This window comes from Acomys minous, assembly GCF_964271855.1.
Source record: "Acomys minous genome assembly, chromosome: 15".
Lineage (NCBI taxonomy): Eukaryota > Metazoa > Chordata > Mammalia > Rodentia > Muridae > Acomys > Acomys minous.
In genome coordinates this window covers 43,427,204-43,440,809 of record NC_140497.1, presented here as the reverse complement: position 1 = coordinate 43,440,809, position 13,606 = coordinate 43,427,204, and the positions used below count along the sequence as shown (strand labels likewise).

The 13,606-nt window shown below is 38.5% G+C and overlaps 1 protein-coding gene across 2 annotated transcripts in view; it reads right to left on the bottom strand.

The window, feature by feature from the left end:
- FBXO8 (F-box protein 8) overlaps nt 1-13,590 on the bottom strand; it is a 38,017-nt gene extending 24,427 nt beyond the window's left edge. Inside the window, exon 1 of one of the 2 annotated variants that reach the window (XM_084758367.1) lies at nt 13,334-13,590. The gene's annotated coding sequence lies outside the window, so the exon portion shown is untranslated. The remainder of the gene's footprint in view (nt 1-13,333) is intronic. The other variant, XM_084758368.1, reaches the window with a different exon arrangement.
- Nucleotides 13,591-13,606: the final 16 nt, after the last annotated feature.

Sequence of the window (13,606 nt, the reverse complement as noted above, 5' to 3'; positions counted from 1 at the left end):
CTAAAGTGTGCTTCAGCAGGGAAATGCATAAACTATGGCACATTCCACACAATGGAACATTACTCAGCATAAACATTTTCAACACAGAAACACAATGCTATAACTGTGTAGAAGTGTCACATGTGAAAGTCAGCTGGTCAAAGCAATTCAGATGGACAGCGAGAACGCCTAATATGCCAGGAATTTCAAATTGAAGAACACATTTTAAAAAAATACTTAAAAACCTGAGTTTTGGTATAAATATGAAGTATTGTTTTTTTGTTTTGTTTTGTTTGGTTTGGTTTGGTTTGGTTTTTCGAGACAGGGTCTCTCTGTGTAGCCTTGGCTGTCCTGGACTCACTTTGTAGACCAGGCTGGCCGTGAACTCACAGTGATCCACCTGCCTCTGCCTCCTGAGTGCTGGGACTGAAGGCGTGCGCCACCACTGCCCGGCAAATATGAAGTATTGTAATGAGATTACTGCTGGTTATTTACCTGGACTAAGAAAAACAGATAATTCTATCTTGAAAATGTTCCTGTAAGAGTATAGTCTAGTTCCCATGGAAATAGAAGTTATTTCTCATTTGGTTTTAGAATTTGTGTATGTATTTTAGTAATATTTCAACGGCTAAATATGAGACCACTGAAGAAATAAAATGCTGACTCAAAAATGTATGGACCCTAGTAGGGCTGGTGGGTTTTTAGGGAGGTTTGTTTGTAGCCACTAGGCATAAAAAGATACAGTTTTTAAAAATTCTGTTTCTGTGTTGTATCTCTGTGTGGGATTATGTGCATGTTGTTCAGGTGCCCACAGAAGCCAGAATCTCAGATCCCACCAACATGGAGTTACAGATGGCTGTGGGCTGCCCAGTGTAGCTGCCAGGACCTTAACTCGGGTCCTCTGCAAGATCAGTCCATGCTCTTACCTGCTGAATCTTATCTCCAGGCCCCAAAGAAGAATCTTTTTAATCCTTATGCTAGTAAACAGTGACCCAGAGATGTTAATGCCCTCATTTTCAAGGCACATCTCACTCTATATTGTTTCCTGTTTTTGAGTCCTCCACCTTTTGGTGGCTTCTTTAGAAGATACAAACTTCTGCTTCCCTCTCTGCAATATTCTAAACTAATTTCTTTCTATTTTAAAAATTCTATAATTTTTTCATACATGTGTACAATATATTTCATTATAGTCACTTCAGCTCTTCCCTAGTTCCTGTCACCCCACACACAACTTCATCTCCTCCTTGATACTTAAAAAACAAACAAATAACAACAACACACCTCTTGAGCCCAGTCAATGCCGTCCATACGCACATGGGTATGGTACACCCTCTGGGCCTGAGCAATCCACCCGTGGCCATGCCTCTAAAGGAGTGTGACTCTTTCTCTATTGCAAAAATGTATTGGATACTCTGTATTTTTTCATTTTCTATGTGCTTTTGCATGAGTATGTCAGTATGTGTGTGGGCATGTCTTGGTCACTATACATGTCTGGAGATGAGAGGTCAGCTTTAGGAGTTATCACTCTTTTTCTACCAGGTGGGCCCTGGAGATCCAACATGGGTTATCAATCTTTATAGCAACTGCCTTTACTGGCTATGCCATTTCATGTATTGTTTATTTTTAAAGGGAACTTTAGCTAATAAGCTTATAGATTAAAAGTAAATATTTTTCAAAATTTTTCTTTGTTTTCAAATCCATCTTAAACTTTGTAACTGACACATAAGCATAAGCTCACGGAAGCTGGCAAAGCTGGCCGATCAAGTAGCTTCAGGGACCACCCCTCATCCAACTCTGGTTACAGAGACACATTTTCCTGCCCAGGCTTTTCACATGGGTGCTAAGGATCCAAGTTCAGGCAATCATGCATATACAGCTGAGCCACTTCCACAGCCCAAAGGTTAACAATTATAACTCTAATTTTAACAGAATTAAAAATCTACTCTACATGTTGCATGTTCTGGGGAGTTGGCCTCAGCACATGCAGTTGTGATGAAAACATTCATCTTTCTCTCAAGTTTCACCTTTCCAGTCCACTTGGTATTCCCTTAAAAGCTAGCAGTAAAATCTATTCCTGCCTCTCATGCAATGACCCCCTCTACACACACACACACACACACACACACACACACACACACACACACACACAACAAAATTTCTCTCTGTAGCCTTGGCTGTCCTGGAACTCACTCAGTAGACCAGGTTGACCTCACACTCAGAGATCTCTCTGCATTTGCCTCAGCCTCCCAAGTGCTAAGATTAAAAGCATGTTCCAACATGCCTAGCCTAGCAAGAAATTCTTAACCAACATTTCTTAAACATGGGCTGAGTTAGATAAAGGTAAATTAAACCAAAAGCAGTTACGATAGTTTGAACAGGGAACTTGGGAATTAATGTAATGGTGTGCCTAATGGACAAACTTTGGGCAGATGGATATAAAGTAAGAAGGCAACAACGGATTATAGTCTATTAACATGAAAAATCCTACAAATCTACACAAATGACAAATGAAAATATAAAAGAGAAGAGAATGTTGCTTTTCAGCATTATAATTGCTAATGGAGACAAAGAATAATGGAGCTAGCAGTCATCATATAACTTTCAGAGAAAAAATAATTCAAGGTACAATTATCAATGAATTTTGAATGGAATTTGGTAGAGAAGTGGCAGAGGGACCTTGTTAAGGGAAATTTCAAAACATTATATTAAAACTAATTTTGACATTTTGAGAATAATTAATTAATATGTGTGTGCACACAATATGCTCAGGTGCCCAAAAGGCCAGAAGAGAACATCAGATCTCCTTCCCAGCCATGGGAATTCTTGTCCTTTTGAGAGCAAAAAGTGCTCTTTAACTGCTCTCTTTGACCACAAAAATAATTGTTGTTGTGATGGTGGTGGTGGTGGTTTTTAAGATCAGAGAAAAACTTTAAAGTAAAATAGGGAAAAAAATCCATTAAATCTTTTTTGGATGTAGAGATTTAATTCTTAGACTTCCTGGTCTTGTTTCCTTCATTTTATTATTATTATACCTGAAACATTTACATAATATTAAACATAAACATAACCAATAATACTTGCAGTGCTATAAGGTATTTATTGACAACTATGTGACAATCACTCAAAACTTTTACACCTTAAATTCTCACAGTTATCTTCAATGCCCAGTAGAAGTGTTAAATAACACTATGGTCATACAGCTGGCAAAGAGATGTAGGACTCATACTTGGGTGTATATGCGCTTTTCTCCCAAAGCAGTAAACACCACATGCATAGCTGTTAAAGATGAGGGACACTGATTTATCACCAGGTCTCATCTCTGACCTGCTCAATACCTAATCTGCTGCTGCCAGCTGTAGCTCTTTTAGGCTCTCCTGTGGAAACCACACAGAATTTGAAGTGAAAAAACATTTGATGAACCTTCAACAAAAACTTTGATTAATTTATAATCTTTGATTCTTATTTTCCTCATTAGTAAAATAATAGTTAATAATTTCTATCCCATAGGACTGACAGCAGATTTGGTGACTAATCCTACATAGAAAGTTATTCTTTTGATCCTTTTAAAAAGATAATTTCTATTTTGTTCTTCCATCCCAAAGTATATAAGGTTATTTTAGATTTAATTATCTAAGTAATCATAATCCTGCTCCTTAATTGTATTAATTTAGAGTCTATGAGATTTAGAGTAATTCCATTAACTTTTGCTAGGAAAACATAACAAGAAAATATAAGAAGACGCTAACTGTCTAGGCTGGCATACCTAAAAACAAAGTGGCAAATAGGGGAAATTATTTTGTAATAAGTCAGTGCAACAAAGATCTTTTTGACTCCTCCCACTGTGTGTGTGTGTGTGTGTGTGTGAGTGTGTGTGTGTGTGTGTGTGTGTGTGTGTGTGTGTGTGCACATGCATGCCATATATTTGTGTGCTCACAGGAGGCCAAAGTGGGACTAGACTCTGGCACTGGAGTTACAGGCAATCTTCCGTTATTACCGGTATGGTTTGTAGAAAGAACTCCAAAAATTGATGGGCTTTGATAGTCAAAAGGCTCTTTTGGAAGTACCATGTAGATATATTTGTCATTTAACAGAAAATTTCTATGTAGCATTACAAAATGACATGAATTATAATGTATTATTGACATATCAATTGTTGAGAATAGTAATTGTTTTAATCAATATTTCACTACACAGTCTAAGCTGACTACAAACTTGTCATCATCCAGGATGACAGGTATGAGTGACCATACCCAGTACATCAGTATTTTCAGGCTTTTTTTGCTCTTCAGTCTAGGCTGGCCTCAGACTTTGGACCATCCTGCCACAGCCTCCCATGGCGATGGAATTATAGGTGTACACTACCACTCATAAATCATATTTCAATATTATGATATATTTATTTAGATAAGTTTACTAAAATAGTAAGTTTGGAGTACATGGACCATGTAATTTTTTATTTATTTGAATTCATTTTTATCATAAATCTTATTAAAGGAAATAGAAACCTCAACACATAAAATAATATATATGTATTGAATATTATAGTTCTGTGGTAACTGCTTGCTAAAAATACATGGGAATGCAGAAAAGCAAGTCACATTTCCAACATGTAAAAAATAGAGATGGCCTCTATGTACTAAGATGAGCTGACTCTACCCAAGGGCCACATAGATAAGTGCAGCATCAACCATATATAAAGCACTCATTAAATGTTTGCTGTCTGGGTTAATAAATGAGAAGCATTGATTCAAAAACTGACAACTGGGTATGTAGCTCATTTGCAGAATGCTTGTCTAGTGTGTGCAAAGCCCTGGGGTTCAATCCCCAGCACCACAGGTAGCAGAGACAAAGAGAGAGACTTAGGGAAAAACTTTAATGAAATCTCTAAAAAGAGTGATCAAGTGTGCAAGAAGGCTGGTGTGATTTAGGAATAGTAATTATTTTAGATTTCAGCAATTTGGCTAATTTTTTAAAACCTAATGAACTGTCTCTGACATAAGCTAACTTATTATATGCATACTGAAATAAGACACAGCCAAGGGTAATAAATCACTAAATATACAAATCCTACAATGATGTTTTGATAGTTTATACAGAATACATTAATAATTACACACACACACACACACACACACACATATATATATATATAAATGAAAACTACTATTTGTGTGCCTCTTACTTAGAGATTAAAACAAGACAATGTAGGACTGGTGATATAGCTCACAAGTAGGGTGTACCTGCTTATCATGCCTGAGGTCCTGAATTCAATCAACTGTGGAACAATAAGCAAAAAAACAATGAAAACTTAAAGGCAAAGTGGTGCAATTGGTATTGCTGTACATAAACTAATATAACCAGAACTGTTTCAAATACTTCTAATACATGAGGAAATGGTTTTACTCGATAATATCTTAAAATCAGCATAATTTTAATTTAAATCACTTAATTTTTATATCTTCTTGTTTCTACTAAAATATTAATATAAATATAAGTTTTGCATAGTGATCAAATATTTAATGGAAGCTAGTTTTAAAATGTCTACACAGTAAGTACTACCGTCTCGGGTTTTACTGTGTTGAAATTGGAAATTGGAGATGATAAAATGCCTGCTTTAGAGAAACAAGTGGAGGTTTTTGGCACTAATACTGCAAAGAGGAGTTTATAGCTCCAATTATCTCATAGTTTGCTATCATGTGGGCCTTTGGGCCATAAAGTGGGAGAAACTACAAACCTGCTATGATCTCAACCAAGACAAACAAATAAAGAAGCATCTTTTAATTGGAAAAGCATTGCGTAACCACTGGCTCTACTTTTCAAAGAGTTTACGCAAAAGCCTGAAAACCAACCACAGAGGTCTGACATAACTTTGGATTTTTGTTTTTTGTTTTTGTTTTTGTTTTTGTTTTTTCATTGAAAGCCAGCAGCACAGGGCCGGAAAATGACTCAGCAATGCAGAGCATGACTGTCCTTCCAGAGAACTCAGGACGGATTCTTGCTTCCACTTGAGGACTGAAACTGTGTGAAACTCCATTCTCTGGGGGAACTGGTGCCCTCTTCTGGTCTCTGTGAACACTGAATGCACACAGTGCATAGACATACATTCAGGCAAGATGCCCATAAACTTAAAAGTAAATCTCAGAAAATAAAAAGCAAAGTTTTCATTTAAAAACATCTCTTTTATAAAGGAATTTTCAGAGACAGAAAACATTACTGAGAAATTACCAACAGTGATTTTATTAATTTATAATATTAGTTTTCTATACAATTTACTTTCAGTAAATAGTTGCATTTCTTTAAAAGCTAGTATTTTGACTGCCTATCACTCTCTCACTCTCCAATATATATAGAATATATTATGAAGAGTGAGTGATAGTATATGGGTGTGTGTGTGTGTGTGTGTGTGTGTGTGTGTGTGAGAGAGAGAGAGAGAGAGAGAGAGAGAGAGAGAGAGAGAGAGAGAGATTTTGAGATTTCTGTTCTTTTCAAAATAACAGACTATATGAAGAGCAAAATACAAACTATTAGTAGATATTATATACATAATATAAAGCCTGCCTGTTAAACATTAAACTGTTTTAATAAAAAAATTCCTATATAAACTGAGAGGTGGTAGCAAAGGCCTTTAATCTCAGCACTTGGGAGGCAGAGGCAGGTGGATCTCTGAGTTTCAGGTCAGCTTGGTCTACAGAGTGAGTTCCAGGAGTACCAGTGCTACACAGAGATACCTTGTCTCAGAAAACTTAAACCCAAAACCACAACAGCAAAACCAGGGGAAAAAAAATTCCTATATAACTGAACAACAAAACATGGCTAGAAGGAGGGATGGTAACCCCTCTAATACTTTTATTAAGGTGGCATAAGTTGTGGCAGAAATCCTAATGTCTTAGTGAGGATTACTATTGCTTCATGAAACTCCATGACCAAAGGCAACTAGGGAAGGAAAGGTTTGTTTGGCTCTTACTGTCCATCATTGAAGGAAGTCAGGACAGAAAGTCAAGCAGGGCAGGAACCAGGGAGGCAGCAACTGATGTAGAAGCCAACGAAGGGTGCTGCTTACTGGCTTGCTTATCATGCATGGCTCAGACTGTTTTCTGCTCAAACCTAGGACCAGCAGCTCAGTGACCACACCACCCACGATGGGCTGGGCCCTCCCACATCAATCACTAATTAAGAAAATGCCCTACAGCTGGATCGTAGGGCGGCATTTTCTCAGTTGAGGCTCCCTCCTTTCAGGGGACTCTAGTTTGTGTCAAGTTGACATAAAACTAGCCAGCACAACTAGCAATGAAAAATGGTTCACTTCGAGTTAAAATCTATACAGTGGCCAATGGGGGTGGGGGTGGGGGAATAGAAGAGTCTCTCAAACTCTCAGACAATCTGATTCCATAAAGTTCTTTCTGAGTTGTGTTGTCATACCTATGTGATGACTAACAAAACATGAGTAGTTTCATTTAAATACTCACTGGAGGATTCTAGTTTTTTTTTTTCCACTATGTTTTACATCTAAATAGTAGAAGTGGAATTTGTAAATAAATGTTCTATCTAACATATTTACAGACAGGTATGTTTAAAATATGTATTCGATTAAATTTTTTTTAAAAAGAAAACTCACACTATCTTAAAAAAAAAAAGCTTTCCTCAAAGAGACCATAACAACTTAATGTTTTGCTATTTTAGGTTTTAAATCTTCAGGTGGTGTGAAGTGGTATTAATGGAGTAAGAATGTGAGAGAGTCTGTGAGAAAATACTTTCAGTGAGGCACTCGGAATCAGGTTGGCAGCCTATAATTTACATCTGGATATCCACAGGAATAGACAAATAGACCACCAAAGTTGTTTAGAGTAGACCGATGAATTTAAAAAAAAAAAAAACACCTGATAACCAATCACACTCCTAAAATTTAGAGTCCACAATTCCAGAGAAATGAAAGAAGGTAGTCCACAAGGTGGGCTTTCCAAAGAGAAAAGGGAAACAGTTAAGCACTGAGAGGTCACAAGGCACATTAAACACATAAAAGCCCCACTCATTAAATTTAGAGATCTGGCCCTGCAAGAGCAGTTTTTCTTGCTAAAAGGCATACCACTCGTGGGTTGTTTTAATTCAAAAAGATTTACAATATTGCCTTGTTTTCTAAGGTTCACCCACCCTCCACCTCTTTAATTTCTAAGTGCCAGGAAAAATAGCATTTAAACAAATGTAAGAAAATGAAGACATGCTATGCAATTATATCCACAAACCTGAGACATTTAGGCTTGTTTAATTTCTTCAATAAGCTAAACATGGTGTTGAGCTTTAACTTGTACATACATTGTCCACAGATACCAATTTTAATTACATTGATTCTCTTTTTAAAGCAGTACTTTTTACTCAGTGTAGCTGTGTCAGTTCCCACAATGGCACATTTCAGCCTACCTCCTCAGCGCACATCACCTAAAGTATTAGGGTAAGCTGAACTTTGGGATGAGAGCGGAAATTAGATGATCTGATGGAGGCTCATTCCTTAGCAAGTTGTGAGAACTGGGCAAATCTCTTAAAATTTCAACTCTCAGTTTCCTCAGAGCTGACACCCCAAATCTCTTCCAGCTATACATTTCTTTGTTTCCAGAAATCCTTGCAATTAGTAAAGAAATGTAAGACATCCAACTAGGAAAGGAAAAGTAGAACTATCTTTGTTTGCAGGTATAACCTTACATGCAGAAAACACTGAAGAATCTGCAAAATCGAAAGTAAAACTGTGAAAAGACACGCCCATGTTAAAGATTCTTTTATAATACTGGCTGATCAGAACTTTGTGATTGTGGAGAGCTGGAACGTAGCAGATCCAGAATCAACTCATCGTGGACTATTTTTAACCCCCTGCTGCCGTCCATCGTTCACTTGTGTCGGCCTAACATCCTTGTGACTGTCACAGGAAACCTTTCGGGATGTATTAACTTAATAGAGCAATCACTTTCACTAACCCAAAAGCTAAGCATGTATCAGACACCATCTGAAACTGTGGCAGGATTTCCCTGATTACATCATCACCCACCTTCCTCCCGCTTCCACCCTGTATTTGAAAAGTGCCATGATCTAGACTTTCTTTTGTTCTCTAGCTATAAGAATGTCAACCAAAACCAAAAACAAAAACTGTTACACGTTGGAACAAGGTATTTGGAAGAAGTAGAAACCATGTTCTCAGTCTATGGAGTCACTTTGGCTCCAGAATAAACTATCTTTTATTCTCTTTCAAGTGAGAGCTCTGTTTTTGTGTCCAAAGCAAAGCAAAACACCTTAGAATTAACAAATGAATTCAACAAAGAGTCAGGATGCAAGGTCTACAGAAAAAAAATAGTTGGAGTTCTATATACTTACAAACAATCTGAAAAGGAACTTAAGAAAATAATTTCACTTACAAGAACAACATTAATTTAACCAGCTAGGTGAAAGAGTTCTACAACAAAAGATACAAACACTTCTGGTAGAAGTGGATGGCATATAAATAGAAATACATCCATCCTCATGAATTAGAAGATGTAATATTGTTAAGATTTCAACACTACAGAATATCAATGTACATGATACTGCATGCATGAAATACTTAGAGTAGGCAAAATCACAGAGCAGAGAATGGGACTGCCAGGAACTTCTGAAAGGCATAGGGATGGGGTTGTTGATGGACATAGACTTTTAGCTTTATTAAATGCAAGGAATTATAGAGTCAGTGGAAATGGTGGAAATGAATATACTGAATTTCATTGATCTATATATTTTAAACTGGTTAAGATGATACATTTTATTTTGTGTACATTGTTTCATCACAACTAAAAACTAGAAAAACAATTCCACAATTGCATAAAAACAAAGGAAAGAGGAAAATTACCTTAAAATGTGTAACATGAAAAGATGGTGGAGATGGTCTTGTATGCTTCCCACCCATTGTTTCTCCACCCTCACTGCATCTACAAATAGCTAAGCAGTATGCGCAGATAAAGGCTGAGTTTGCTTTACTTCTTCAATCTGGTTCCTGCATTCAATTGTTTAAATGCCCCTATGTTCTCTATTCTTGAACACGACAATGGCTAATTCTAGAATTAAGCTCCTTTAATTTGTTGGTCAACTTGAATGCATATATTTGTTTGCTTGTTATAATGAGATTTATTGTAGAAGGGAGGAGAGGAGAGGAAGAAAGGGGGGTAAGAGGCGCCCCAGGGGGACAGAGGGAAAGAAGCAGAGGAAGTGACAGAGAGGAAAGAGAAGAGAGGAGAGAAGGGAAAGGGAAGAGGGTAGAAGAGGAGGAGGGAGGGAGAGAGGGGGGAGAGGGAGAGAGGGAAGGAGAGAGAGAGAGAGGGGGGGGGAGGTAGGTTTGTTTATGTCAATAAACTTGGATAATATTTTACAAACAAATAAGGATTCAATCTGGGAAGAAGCATAGGCAGTTTTACATTGGGCCATAGCCATAGCACACCCTGAAGCCCTGAAGCCAGAACCTTTTGCTCCGAGTAAAAATTTATGGTTAATTGGCAAAAGCTGTCCTGGTGACGCGCAATGAAGTGCATGGATAGAGGGTGGTGCCTGCTGATGCAGGACAATTAAGGCGACCCAGGGAGGGAAGAGAGCTGCCAATCTGTACTTGCTCAGGTTCAAAGAGACTCTGACAAGATTAGGAATCATGATTACAATTAGCGCATGTCTTGACTTTCCTGTGAGCTATGGAGAGGAAGGGTTGCTGGGACTTTTTGAAACCTGTTTTTATCTGATCACTCAAACCTATATAACACACCATAGCCAACATATCATATTTATTAAAGGAATTTATTACCAAGAAAAAGTATACCAAAAACAGCTTATTTATTTTTAAAAATTCTTCAAATAATGTAACTTTAAAGGCCATCAAAATTTTATGTATTACTATTGTTAAAACACTTGAATACACGTCTCTCTTGAAAAGCAGATGAGCATACTTTGGATGTGTGCCCTTTTTCTCAAGTCCCTTTCCTTTCAAGGTTCCTACTAAATCTATATTAATTTTATTCTTAATAAACTTTGATTCATACAGTCTCATGCTCGGGTGGCTTTGTTGTTGGTGTTTTGCAGAATAGGAAAATATTTTGGCTTCACTGAGTAGAGGTCTCTAAAAAGCACTCCTTGGGCTGGTATAGGTAGCAACACGGGGTATAGTCTATTCTGCTACCCACTACTAACAAATGCCATCTAATGCTTAAAAAACAAAAACAAAAAAGCAATACGTTTCCAAAATACATTTCTCCCACCCATCTCATCATATGCATTTAACACAAATTTGCCACTGCCTTGCATTTTATTTATACCCATCCCTAGCCTTTTCCTGCTTTCCTTTTCCAAAGCTATCTTTGATGCATTTTTTGACCCAATTTCACCTATGTAAAATGGCAATAGGCAAGAAATACACAGTCTCTAGTTGTGATGCATAGACCCTGAAAAGCATAAAAATTCCCTTCAGATACTCTATACTTCAGGCAATATTAAACAACATCCTTTAGGATAATTAATGTAAAATAGATTTAAAAATTATTTTTCAGGAGGAGCTGATGCTAGTAAAGGTAGGTTTACATAGGACTTCACAATCAGATGCTTTTTCCTTGTTGGACTTATTTTCCTTTGGTCATATTTTGGTCCAGTTTAACAGTTAAGTGTTATCAGCCAAAATGTCTGTGGCAGGTGCCTCTAAAACAGCTTCCAGTGATTTTGCTTCCTGGGCCTCGGGGCCTGTGTTATCCTCTGCCACTCTAAGGTGGGTTGGATTTAAGACTCCTAACAAATACGAGACGGCAGCAGAGGTATGGTATCACTTCTAAGGTTAGATTATAAGACACAGGTCCCTTCCTTCAGTTTGTATGCTCTTTCCTGTAAGGTAGTTTTAAGAAGAAACCCACTGGGCAGAATCTAGGCCAGCCAGCGACCACGAGCATGCACTTGGAAGAAGATCCTTACTTCATCTCAGTGGTGCCTATTGATAATATCCCAAGCCCTAAGCACAGCTTGACTGTTACCTCAAGAACCAAGCTGACCTACTCTGCTGAATGTTGCTTTAGTGCCTGACTCAAAGAAACCAACATAAGCCAAGTTAGATGTTTTACGATATATTAAATATACATAAGCCATGGAGTAACTCAGATAATTGTTAATTTAGACAAACTGTATAAACATGGAAGTTTCTAAATTAACCTGACATCAATAAATTTATTTATTCTTCATTATGAGACTTGCTCTACTTTGTAAAAACAAAGAAACAAACAAACACCCCACCAACACCAACACCAACACCACTACCAACAACGCCAACATCAACATCAACAACAAACTGTTCACAATGGTAACAGAAAGATCCACTCTTAACAGTGTAGTACCGAACTCCAAACATTAAATGAGACAGAAGATGGCTTGGTGGGTTGTGGCTAATGCATGCTCCAGGCCTTGGGAAGCCATGGAAAGGATTGATGGCTAGGGACATGCAGACCTACACAAGGAGTTCTAGGCCAGCCCAGAGTACGTAGGAGACCCAGTCTCAAAATACAAACGAAAGGGGAGAGTAGACACTGGAATGACCAACAGACTGTACAGTGCTGAAGGGGATGCCTTGAAGAGCGCATAGGGCTCCTTAAAAATAAAGGTCTCACTTGTGAACCAGGTAGCCACAATTGTTAATTGGTAAATACCGAACGCAAAGCACAGCTCAAATACATCAAACAAGAGTTGCAAGTTGGGATGTCTTTTGTCTGAGCAATGTGTATTAGGTACACATCGTGTGGGAAGTGGAGCCTAGTCACAGAAAAAGAAAAAAAGGAAGAAACAAAGGAAAGAATTTAGCCAATTTTCTAGCCAGTTTGGCGGCTGTAGCAACTAGCGATCAGCAACGATTCTAGGCTGTATGTATTTGGATTCGTATTAATAAGATGTCGTTAAAAACCGAAAGCGTGCCTGGGCACCGAATAGCACTATAGCACTATAAACTGCCATAAAAGCAACTCATGAACCCGAAGAAAGTAACCTTCACCGTTTGCCAATTTTTTTTTTTAAGGACCACACCGCTTAGCTACCTCGAGTCCCAAAGCGACCTCTCTATCAATGGCCTAGAAACAGTAGGAAGAGACCCACGCCCGCCTCTCGATTACCGATACAGCATTGTAATAAGCCACCGCCGCTGTCACTCAAAGGTCTTACAGTGCCATTGGTCCTAAACTGTTGCTTACTGGGCCAGTGCTGCCAAGTGGCAAGCAACCCCCACGCCCCCCCCACCACCACCACCCGGTTCATTATTTCCGTGAAGAAAAGTGAGAGTGAAAAGGCCGAAGAAGCAAAGCGTTGGAAGTATCTGAGCCGACGCTAGTACCTGAACGACCTGCGATCTCCACCGCCGCCGCGACGACTCAGCCTCTCGGCGGGGGCTGTCAGCCGAAAAGGAAATGGCTCAGCCGGGAACTGGTGCCCAAGCCATGGAGAGGCTAGGTCCAGAGCGCACGTATTCACGCCGGAGAACACAATGGCTGCGACGGCACCAGAAACAGCCCCAGACCCCTGGGAATCCAAAGCGCCTCAGCCTGCAGAAGCCCGGAGTGGCGGACAGTAGAAGTTTTTGACGTTTCCTATTGTTGCCGGAAGTGAC